Source organism: Python bivittatus, unplaced genomic scaffold (assembly GCF_059951505.1).
Source record: "Python bivittatus isolate LINGU-HERP-01145 unplaced genomic scaffold, Pbiv_v1 ctg000350_np1212, whole genome shotgun sequence".
Lineage (NCBI taxonomy): Eukaryota > Metazoa > Chordata > Lepidosauria > Squamata > Pythonidae > Python > Python bivittatus.
Genome location: NW_028277074.1, coordinates 33,902,879 through 33,915,271, shown reverse-complemented (window position 1 = coordinate 33,915,271; position 12,393 = coordinate 33,902,879). Strand labels below are relative to the sequence as shown.

Below are 12,393 nucleotides of genomic sequence, written 5' to 3'. Positions count from 1 at the left end.
TTGTTGTCAGCAATGCTTCCTAAGGCCCACTTGACTTCATTCTCTAGGATGTCTGACTCAAGGTCAGTGACCACACCAGCATGGACATCAGGGACATTAAGATCTTTCTTGTATAGTTCTTCTTGCCACCTCTTCTTATCTCTTCTGCTTCTGATAGGTCCCTGCCTTTTTTGTCCTTTATCATGCCCATCTTTGCACTAAACGTTCCTTTGGTATCTCCAATTTTCTTGAAGAGATCTCTAGTCTTCCCCATTCTATTGTTTTCCTTGATTTCTTTGCATTGTTCATTTAAGAAGGCCTTCTTATCTCTTTTTGCTATTCTCTGGAAATCTGCATTCAGTTGCTTATATCTTTCCCTTTCACCCTTGCTTTTCGCATTCCTTCTTTCCACAGCTATTTGTAAAGCCTCATCAGACAGCCATTTTGCTTTCTTGCATTTCTTTTTCTTTGAGATGGTTTTAGTTGCTGCCTCCTGTGCAATGTTATGGACCTCCGTCCATAGTTCTTCAGGCACTCTCTCTACCAAATCTAATCCTCTAAATCTATTCATCACCTTCACTGTGTACTCACAAGGAATATGATCTAAGTCATACCTGAGTGCTCTAGTGGTTTTCCCTACATTCTTCAATTTAAGCCTAAATTTTGCAGTAAGAAGCTCATGATCTGAGCCACAGTCAGCTCCTGGTCTTGTTTTTGCTGTCTGTATAGAGCTTCTCCATCTTTGGCTGCAAAGTATATAATCAATCTGGTTTCGGTATTGACCATCTGGTGATGTCCATGTGTAGAGTCGTCTCTTGTGTTGTTGGAAAAGAGTGTTTGCTATGACTAGCTTGTTCTCTTGACAGAACTCTATTAGCCTTTGCCCTGCTTCATTTTGTACTCCAAGGCCAAACTTGCCTGTTATTCCGATTATTCCTTGACTTCCTACTTTAGCATTCCAATCCCCTATGATAAAAAGGACATCTTTTTTTGGTGCTAGTTCTAGAAGGTGTTGTAGGTCTTCATAGAACCGGTCAACTTCAGCTTCTTCGGCATCAGTGGTTGGGGCATAGACTTGGATTACTGTGATGTTGAATGGTTTGCCTTGGATACGCACTGAGATCATTCTGTCGTTTTTGAGGTTGTACCCCATTACTGCCTTTCCCACTCTCTTATTGACTATGAGTGCTACTCCATTTCTTCTAAGGGTTTCTTGGCCACAGTAGTAGATATAATGGTCACCCGAATTAAATTCACCCATTCCCGTCCATTTCAATTCGCTGATTCCCAAGATGTTGATGTTCAATCTTGTCATCTCATGTTTGACCACATCCAGCTTGCCTTGGTTCATAGATCTTACCTTCCAGGTACCTATACAATACTGTTCTTTACAGCATTGGACCTTATTTTCGCTTCCAGATGCATCCACAGCTGAATGTCCTTTCGGCTTTGGCCCAGCCGCTTCACTCTTTCTGGAGCTACTTGGAATTGCCCTCCGCTCTTCCCCAGTAGCATATTGGACACCTTCCGACCTGAGGGGCTCATCTTCCGGTGTCATATCTTTTAGCCTTTTGACATTGTCCATGGGGTTTTCTTGGCAAGGATACTGGAGTGGGTTGCCATTTCCTTCTCCAGTGGACCACATTTTGTCAGAACTCTCTGTCATGACCTGTCCGTCTTGGGTGGCCCTGCATGGTAAAGCTCATGACTTCACTGAGTTACGCAAGCCCCTTCGCCATGACAAGGCAATGATCCATGAAGGGGTGAAATTGCTATACCAATCATCTTTCTAGCCCAATTCATGGTGCTTGTGATGGGATTAAAAGCCTTTGATAATTTAGGCAGGAATGGGTAATCCATGAACTATGTGCTGGATTTGGTGTGCTGTGTATTTTCCAAAACTCTGAAATTTTGCTGCAATTTCTTTTCTTATTTATTTATGGCCACCCATCCTATGTACCATTCTGGGTACCTCACAGCAACGGCAATAAAACATGAGAGACACAATTAAAAAAACCCATATCCAAAATCCAAAAAACAGCTGTCCAGCCTCACCCTATCTCTGTGCCTGGGGGAAAAGCCAGCTTTTTATGGCCTTCTGGAAGCACAGAAGGGTGGGACCCTGCCAAATCTTAGGGGAGGGTGTTCCACAGGAGAGGCCACTACTGAGAAGGTATACTTCCTTGGTCCCATTAGATGACAACATTTAAGGGAAGGGACCTGGAGCATGCCCACCCTATCTGACCTGGTGGAAGGAGCAGGTACCCTCAGGGGGAGGCAGTCCCACAGATAACTTGGCCATGCAGTTTTCCATATCAGGAATAAGACCCAATGCCTTTTTTCCATAACTGTTGTGGCATAATTCTTGTAACGATGCCTGTCATATTCATGTTGATTTACCCTTGGTTTCCCAAGCTTCGTCATTCACAACTGTTCCATTATCTGCTTAGCAGAAAGAGAAAAAATCAGGAAGGATTGGGTAGAATATACGAAAGTGCAAGTATCTTTTTTCAAGCTTAAAACAATCTTTCTGTGTCATGGCCATTGGACACCAGCCATCACTCTGATGTGATGATTAAGAAAAAGCAAAAAGATCTGGAAAGAAAGCTAAAGGAAAAGAATTGCTCATACAAGAGCAAAGTCAGAGGCCCACAGGAGAAGGAAATAAAGGAAACAAGTGAATTCTGAAACCAGTGTTGCAGCACCTGCCCTCTAGAAGAGCATCTCCCTCAGAGGATCAAGCTGCTTCCACCCTGATATTCTTTAAATGGGGCTTGAAGATCTGGCTTTTTCACAGGCCCTGGCACAGCCTGGAATGTGTGACCATCTGGATTGTACTATGTGGATTAGTTTATGGTATATCTCTGATCCCCTGTTATGACCCCTTTTTATCTTTTTTTCTGGTTTAATGTACGATGGTGTTCGTTTACTTTGTGAGCTGCCCTGAGTCACTGTGTTGAGTTGGATGGCCTTAGAAATCTAAATTACAGATAAATAACACAAACAAATACATAAGCAAATAACAAACACAGAGCAGGCATCAGTGCAAAATGAGTACCAACATTCAACACAGAATTCCCTCAGTCACCCTCCCAAGGAAGCTGATGCTTTATTTGACTGTTTAGTTTGTTGTTATTTTAGATAGTTGCATGTTTATTTTTTTTAAAGTAAATTCAGTTACTCTTATAATGTGCATTCTTTGTTGAATTTAAATTTTTATCTTTATACTGAATGTTCTCCCAAAAGTGGCAACCCCCCCCCCAAAAAAAACCATTGAGAGCTTCATTATATTTGTAGTAAAAAAAAAATAGATTTATTAAGAAATACATGAGGATAAGAACACAACAGAACAAGGTAAACTTTGGTTAACTGAATGTGACATAGCAGATTTCTCTACTGCCCGCATTTCCGGTAACCACACTGGCTGGGTTTATACAACAAGTCAGATAAAGAAGTCAACCACATTTTAGGCTAGCGTGGACCTGCAAGAGGGATTTCAAGCTGGCTTAACTCCACACTTAAGCTACTGGACTACATGGCTCCTAACTGGAGCAGAGCAAAAGGAAAGCAATTTTTCTTCTCATACCACAAAGGTGACTTTCACACAGAAGCAACCATATGCCTCCCATTGGTGTAGAATTATTTCTGATTCTTAATTCTGATTCTATTTAACTCTCCAGCACTAAACAGTTATCTATATTATTCCATCTGATTCAAACTAGGGAAGTAGGATGAATGTTCTTTTTTGTGCATGTGCATAAAAATGATTAAATAAAGTGCAAGCAATTAAATAATTCCCGGAAGCTATATTCTTTTGGGGGAAGGGCTTTAAATAATACCAAAGATATTTAGCAGCCCTATAGGTGGGCTGAATAAAAAGTCATCAGGCTGTTGGATATTATGGTTCCTGTGCTGAAAATTAAATTAAGTACAACAATCTTGTAATTAGAGAAAGGAATAGTTTCTAGAATAAGACAGTTTTAAGTAGAAAAGAAAAGCGGTGAAACCAGAGTTTACATTTGTGGCTGTCTAAGTTTCTAGCAGGCATCTAAGTTTCTAGCAACTGCAAGAAACTCGGCTTCAAGCAGATGCACCCACCATTAGATGCAGAAGTAATCTTTTAACAAGCTAGTGGTAAAAATGATATATCAGCCTTGGTTTGCCAAGCCAAATCTTGGACATGCCAGACAGTTCACATGAATGATTGGAATTTCAGAGAGCCAAAGCAGCCAGGTGTTTTCTTTGACTAACAGGGAATGAGATGGCCATTCAGGCAAAACCTATGAAGAATCATGGAAATTCAGGCTTCTCCACAAAACCATAGCATGACAGAGCTTGAATTGAACATGTACATCTTACCACTTCTCCTTTCTTGTCTTTGGAAATCTCACTTTGAACCGTGGCTGAATCAAGGTCATAAAGGGCCCTGGTGGACCATGATGATCTCTCTTATCTAGCTCTCAACTCTAAAGATGTACAGAAAGAGAAGGAAGCTATTTTATGCATCTGTTATGCAGAGATAGTTTTCATACTATTATTTCAATGAAAATCATATTCTATACTCTTGAGAAGCAAAAGCCATTCTTTTGTCTGTGAGAGGAAACTAACATACCTGCTTAAGATCTTGTTTATCACTTCACTTTTAGAGCAAATAAATAGCACTCAGGAGACATAAACGCTCACACACACATACACATTGAAAAAGAAAGACACATAACCTGATACACTGCTTTGGATAAAATGATCCAAAGGTAATAGAGACACCCAGACATGTAGGTATAAGCATTTTTCCCAGGGGATGGGGGAAATCAGTAAATTCTACCCCCATTCCTTAGAACATTCTGTTCCTAGAATAGTACGTTTTCTATGCACTTGTTTCTCAATGTGTAAAATAGAAATGGGAGTAGTGCAATGGATGATGTCTGTTTTTCTCCTGTAAGGCTATAATAGAGATTAAAATTAGTTGTAGACAACTCTTTTCATACCTGAATTTCAGAGAGCATAACATAGGTAGTGACGTGGCAAATAATACCTGATCATGCCCAGATATTCAAGGACACGGAGAGTCACAAATCTCTCAAATATTAGAAGGCAAACTGTTGACATTCTCCCCAGCAGCCCCCATTGCTACCACTAACTCCCAAGGATGCTCTTAGCAGCCCAGCTCATCTTTGTCCTTTTTTTTTTTTTTTTCTGAGCAGGGGTGGGGCTGCAACCACCCACATTTATTTTGAAGTAACGTCTATGGGGCCTCTTTTGGACTTAAATAAACTGAAATTTGAGTGGAGGCCTGGCTCAGAAAGACAGGCAGATATAAAGGGAAGATATGTGAGCATATTGGGATCCACTGCTGATCAATTACCTATTTCTTTCAGTCCATGCTGATGTCTTTGTGAAAAAGACATAAGATACACCCAGAACCATTTAAAAACTGATCCTATAAATAATCTGAAGGGGACATTTCATTTCTGAAGATGGACACTGGTTCCTGTAGCTCACTCTAAAAATTAAATTGACTAGTGACTTCTGCTTCTGTATGATCATCATTACAAATTAACGTTGTAGCAGCTAGGATTATAGCTTGTTGGTCTTTTTTTGTGAAGAGGATTTCAGTGAAATTCTCATGGAAAGTGAACCTTCTCAACTTCTTAAATTCAAAGTAGAAAAGAGTGGGCATGGTTGTTTTCCCCGGGTGCTAATATCTTTCCAAGGTTCTTAAGCCTCACGGTTTCCCTTGTGTCTGTTAAATCTCAAGGGAAGCCACCATGAAGGAACTTCTCCAGTTGAATTTTTGCTTTTCCTAGTCAGAAGGCATGAGAAGTTAGGAGGGGTGCATTGAAAACACTTTCTGCTCCCTGGAATTAAAAAAAAAAGTAAAGAAAATGAAAGAAAGAAAGCTTAAGAATTCCAGCAAAATACATTCAAAGCACTCTTGTGTAGCTGAAGGACAGAAAACTTTGGAAAATTAGAAAAGCAATACAGACACAGTATTAATACTAACCTTATGCTTATGACCTTAGACGTATTGTAAGTGGCACTGCATTTGATTTGAGGTAGAGGTGTTTACTCCCTCTGTACTTATAGACTAGCTCAATGTGGGCAGTGTGTCTCCTCATTTATATACAACTGCAGTCTAAATATGTCTTTTCTTCTATTTGTCCCTTCTATCTTCTTTCTTAGAGTTGCCCTGTAGCCTTTAACGTTACCTTATGTATTTATTTGTATCAACAAATCGGATAGCAGACTGGACTGTCACCCAGTAAGTATCTCACAGACCAGGGCCAAGGAGATTTGCTTGTGGCTTTATGCCAAAAAATAGTGAGCATGGCCAGAGCAGAAGCTGTGTCTAATTTCTTTTCAACTACACTGAAATATAATTAAAATTAAATACAATGAATATGATTATTCTCCAGTCATGTATATAAAGTCATTTCCCCAATAACAACTTATAGTATCTTCTAGAGTCACCCAACCATCACTGTGCCAGTATAACAGTAATGAGAATAGGCTTTATACTACTTCAGCAATGGCTGGGCGCATCGTAATCATGGCTGCAGGAGAGTAGACCCCAAAGTTAGCAAAGCTGACAACTTATAAACAGTCAATCGTTTGCCATCTGCACTTATTTATTACATTTTTATTATTTTTTATTACCAAAAAAAGGAGAAAATACATAAAGGTGCTTTCACATAAAAGTGAAAAAAATACAACAACAAAAAAGTTTTTTTTAAACTTACTTTACTCCCCATATAAGGCAGTGATAAGTTCCCTGCACTGCAGGATCACTGCAACACCTAACTAAATTTCATTGAAGAGATTATTATTTATCAGTAATGTTTTGATTTTAAGTTTTTAGAATCCAAATATTACTGAGAAATAATATTCTGGGGCTTATATGATGCCTCCCTACAGATGACAAATTCTTTTGATTTCACTGGGTTCCCCCCATTTTCCCTTTCTTTGCAACTTTATGACCTTTCACTCATGCCCATTCTTCTACCATTTGTAGCCTTTCTCACTTGTTCTCAGTTCATACTGTAAAATGCCTACGATGCATTGTGCAGATTGTACTAGGAATAGTTAGTGCAGATAAAATCAATAGGGCTGTACAGTGCTTTGGGTTCAAAGGCAAAAGGGTGCTTCAGAGTCCACTGGAAAGTGAACTCACTGCATGTCTGCAGCTCCTTAAAACTGCATCTTCAAGCATCTGTGCTGGTTTAGCAAGTTGCACAGAGATGCTACACTCACACCCATACCTGCTCCAAATCATCCCTAGGCCTTTGAATATGAAACAGTAATAACCATAATAGCCAATGAATATTGCTGCTATGGTAATAATGATCAGTCCATATCTGTGACAATAGGAATTAGAATCAACCCAACAGCTGCACAAACAATAATACATATTTTATGAGTGCTTCACACATCTAGGTTATTCTGAGCAGCTTCTTTTTTATCCTAGCTAGTCATTAGAGCATCCAGACATTCAGAATTAGTGCCTGAGTGTACATGTTTTCCTTTTCCATCTGCTTTTCACTTTATATCATCTTTTATTTAGATTTTAAGCCTGAATACAAGACCCATTTTATTATGTTGTAAACACTTTGGGGTAGCTTTTCAGGCTATAAAGCTAAGTATAAATACTTAAAAAAAAGAAAAAATAATTAAAAACATAATATAAAAATAGCAGAAGACAGGCTTTATTCCCTCACTAAATAGTTGTGCAGAATTTTACTTGTATATTTTGCCATTTATTTTTTGTTCTAGACTCTCTGTTTTATTGTCTGAAAGCTGTACGTACAGAATGAGTACATTGAGTTGGTTGATCACTGAAAAAGAATGAATGAGAATTCAACTGCAGAACAAATATATGAAGGAAAAATAAATGGGTCAAGAGGAAGAAAAAGAACAAGAAAGTAGATGGATGGAGTTGCTAACATTTTGAAAAGGAGAGATATGAGAAGGTTAAAGAACAAAGGGAATGTATGAAGAGTTGTCTAGTTGTGGTGCAAGCAAGAACAATTTGCAAGGATAGAAAGGTGTGGAGAAGCGTAGTGAGTTGTGTAAACTAGTTTAAGCTATGTTTCCTTGCCTTATTTCAGCCTTTAATTTCTATGTAATTATGTAGCAATGTCGGCTAATTACCAGGGAAGGAGCTGCAGCCCCCTTAATCTAATGTTTCATCCAGGACTGCTGGGACCTTCTCATATCTATTCAGCAGTCTCCATCTGTCTTTTTACTCTCAGTGACAGCCTTCCTTATGTCTCTATACTGCTTTCTAGCACAAGGTCTTTGACTTTCTCTTCAAAGCCTACTAATCTCATAGAATCATAGAACTGGAAAGGGATGCCATTCCAACTACTACTACTAGATAAATAGATAAATCTACTAAGTGCAAAGATGTGTCATCTTAGTTTTCTGTTCTCTACCATGATACATCCCTGCCTGTCCTCTTGGCTTTTCCAACTCCACCATCATCAGCTTTTCAAAGCCTTCTGCTCCCCAGATGTGGAAAGTGCTCAGAAAAATGGGAATCCCAGAATATCAATGTCCTCACAAGAAACCTATATGCAGGCCAGGAAGTCACAGTGCAATAGAATATGGTGAAACAGACTGACTCCAGGTTGGCAAAGGAGTGGGACAAGGCTGCATACTCTCACCTTATTTATTCAACCAATATGCTGAATATATATTACGGGAAGCTGGGTTGGAAAAAGATGAGCGTGGTTTTAAAACTGGAGGAAGAAACATCAATAACCTGTGCTATGCTGATGACACTACTCTGATAGCTGAAAACACACAGGATCTACAAGCCCTAGTATTAAAAGTCAAAGAGCACAGTCAAAAAAATGGGACTAAAATTAAATATAAAGACGACCAAACTAATGACAACAGGTAGAACAACCAGCCTTAGAATTGACAATTAAGATATTAAAGTGGTGGATGGCTTCTGCCTTTTAGGATCAACCATCAACAGTAAAGGATAAGCAGTCAAGAAATATGTCACAAACTAGCACTTCGTAAAGCAGCCATGAAGGCCTTGGAAAACATTCAAATGCTGTGATGTGTCTATACCTACAAAGATTAGAATTGTGCAAGGCATGGTATTCCCTGTGACACTCCATGGAAATGAAAGTTGTACTTTGAAGAAGCAGGATAGCAAGAGTATTGACATTTCTGAATGCTGGTATTGGAGAAGACTCTTGAGAATACCACGGACAGCCAAGAAAACAAACCAATGGATCATCAGACAAATCAACTCAGAGTTCTCACTTGAGACACAAATGACCAGGCTCAAATTATCCTACTTTGGACACATTATGTGAAGACATAGCTCTCTGGAAAAGGCTGTAAAGCTTGGAAAGGTGGAAGAAGAAAGAAGAGGATGACCAGCAGCAAGGTGGATGGACTCAATTACGCTGGGATGAGTGCAATGTTGGGAAACTTGAAAGAACAGGCTAGGGATAGACTCCTAGCAACCACAAAGATAGGTGGAGAAAAATCTATCTTTGTGGTTGCTAGGAGTTGAAAACAACTTGATGGCACATAATCAATCAACATGCTGTCCACAAACACAGCTTTGCGCACAGCTATTGCTCTCTCTTGCCCTCAGCTGTGTGCAAAGAGTGAAAGCAGAGGCAGCCACCTTGGGGGCCACAGGCATGGGAGGTTGCTCCTTTAGGAGAGCAAGACACATGGGGAGGGCTCCAATAGGAGCTGTAATAGCAGAGCCATGTGGAAGGAAGGAAGGAGCAAGGACTGCCATCACCTTTGCTTCTGCTGCTAGATGGCCTCTTAGGAATCCCGTGTGGTCCCTCTTGTCTTCCTTCCTTCCTACAAAATCTACATTTTCCTAGCAGCCTTACACTCCCTATCCCTTTTTGCCTAACTTTAACTCATCCTGTAAGCAGGCCACATATTGCTTTGCCTCTTTCTCTTTCCTTCTCCTTCCTCTGTAGTTCTCCTTGTATCGAATTTGAAGCTGTAAAACTCCTTGGGGCAGACACTCATCCTTTTGAACTTTATAACACACCATACCCATTAGTGGTGTTATAATTAGATTGGTTAATCTGCTCAGTCCCTACTCTCCAGCCTCTTAAGGTCATCCCATCTCCTAAGCAGAGGGTGTAAAGTGACTGTAACAACCATAAATAAGGAATCTTACCCAGTTACAAATAGTGCTTATCCAAGTGCAGGGATATTTTCATTAGAGGCATCAGTCAAAAAGGCATTTGTCTCCAGTAATGCAAATATTTGCTGCAATCTCCTGTTCTAGGAGATGTAATGTTTATATCAGTATACCTGGGTCCTTTTAACTACTTTCCAAGTAATGATAACCCGGGAAAAGCATTTGCCACTATGAAATTTCCAATTGCAGGATATCATATTTATTTTTGTTGCAATCTATAGTTTCATTCTTTAATTAAAAATGCCCCCCTCCCAACTCCCACCTCATGAATAAATGCTCCAGCTTAGTAAAGGTATTTCTTGGTTGCATATGTTACCCAAACGAAATCCTGCTTTTCTAAATGTTATATTTATATACCTATGGTAACAATTTGATTTCTTTTAGAAATCTGACTCTTTTATTTTAATTGAGATAATGTCCTGCCATCCATGAGCGATGCAAATTGGAATATTGGGTAGGATAAGAGAACATCCATATACTAAGAATTTTACTTTAGGGAGACCTTTTTTGTGTGTTATTTGCTGGAGAACAATGCTGAATTTATTAGCTCATGTGGCTTGTCACAGTGATTAAATTACTCATTAGACTGAGAGGGCAAAGGCCTTGTTAAATGATGTTCTTGCAGCAAACAGATTATTCTGGCATAGCAGTGCTGTTCAATCTAAATCTGTTCCATATTGGTGTCACACATGTCCAGTTATTATTTAAGTCCATCACATTTTCCACAAATAATTTTTAACATGCTAAGAACTCTACCATTGTTTCCTAACCTACAAATTTATTAGGCATCTTCTATACAATTTTCTCACATAAAACCAATCTGTTCTGAATTTTCCTCACTCTGTTTGGTTTTGAAAAAGCATCTATTCTTTCATTTAGCTTTCTAAAATATATATTTTAGTTTTGTATTCAGAATTTTTGCTGATTCATTGTATTTTTTATGCTGAGAAAAACATACCATGATGGAGCCCTTATGTGCCTGCCATTTTACTGTAAAGAAAATATGTGGTCAGTTTCTTTTAAAATAAGAACAAAAAATATTACGTGGATATGTGTCTACATGTACAGGGATAAGCATAAAATGGAGTTCATAGTCAGTTGTGGCCCAGCAAGTGTGATGTCCCTTTGAACTCTGGACTGTGCTTGTTAGCATTTCTGTTCCATCTTGTTGGGAAAAAATCTAGTGTTGTGTGATAAAAATTATTTATCTCTTGTGTCTCATATCTCACTATTCTTAGAGATATGGTAAAATTTATGGATCCAGTGAGATTTATAAATCAAAAATAAAAAAGGTTCGTGGTTTCAAATAAATAAATAAAATCCATGTAATGTTGACAACGTCTACATATTGTGTGATGTCAAGTGGGGAAGGGGAAAGAATCTGAGCTAAAATATTGCTGGAGGAGGAAGCATCCTGTGGGATACATGAGCAATCCTGAAAACAAGAATCTGACCTGAGCAACATTTAATGATGCAAGCTTTATAACAGAGAGATTTATTTATAAGAAATGCATAACAGACAAAGCCTAACACTAGCTAAGTACATCTTACCAAGAGGAGAATCAAGAAGTCTGCATGCCTGGAGGAAAGGCAGAAGTAAGCAACTTGATATTAGAAGTCTCTTAGACAAAGAGCTGGCAAAGGGAATGACAAAGAAGAGAAAGAGAATAGATGTTGAACTCTGCATCTGCAGCCCACTGATACTTGTGATCAGTGGGTCATGAGGCACTAAAGAGGGAGTGCTATTGGATCCCCACCCCCAATAAATATGGTATCACATTAGATGGCCTTCAGAAAGTTCCTAAGACTAAGCATATTTTGGAAGTAAATCCCACTGATTTGTTAAAAAATAAGGTCCCTTTCAAGCTGTATTCAACTTTTGATGACTACACAAACACTTCGGTGTTGTCGTCATGAAAAAAAAGTACAGAAATTGTTGATCATTCTTCTGAATTTTTTTTTTTAGAAAATCATTATTTCTGCTTTATTTTCCAAGATCAGTTACCATAGGCTGGGTGCTGAAACTCTGCTGTGATTTAATTACAACCAATTTAATGGATAGTTTGAGAGGCAAAGTGTCTGGCTATCTACAACCTCATTATCAAATGGCTTTAAAAGTTATCACTTTTGAGAGAAAATATTTTGATAAAGTTGATTGGAGAACAGTAACAGCAGTGGAGAACAGTAACAGAAGTGTAATTACATTAATCATACCATACAATCAA

General features: G+C 38.8%; 1 protein-coding gene across 2 annotated transcripts in view; it reads left to right on the top strand.

The window, feature by feature from the left end:
- The window catches only part of GRPR (gastrin releasing peptide receptor), a 40,345-nt gene that overhangs the window by 15,253 nt on the left and 12,699 nt on the right, over positions 1-12,393 (top strand). The gene's annotated exons all lie outside the window — the stretch shown is intronic.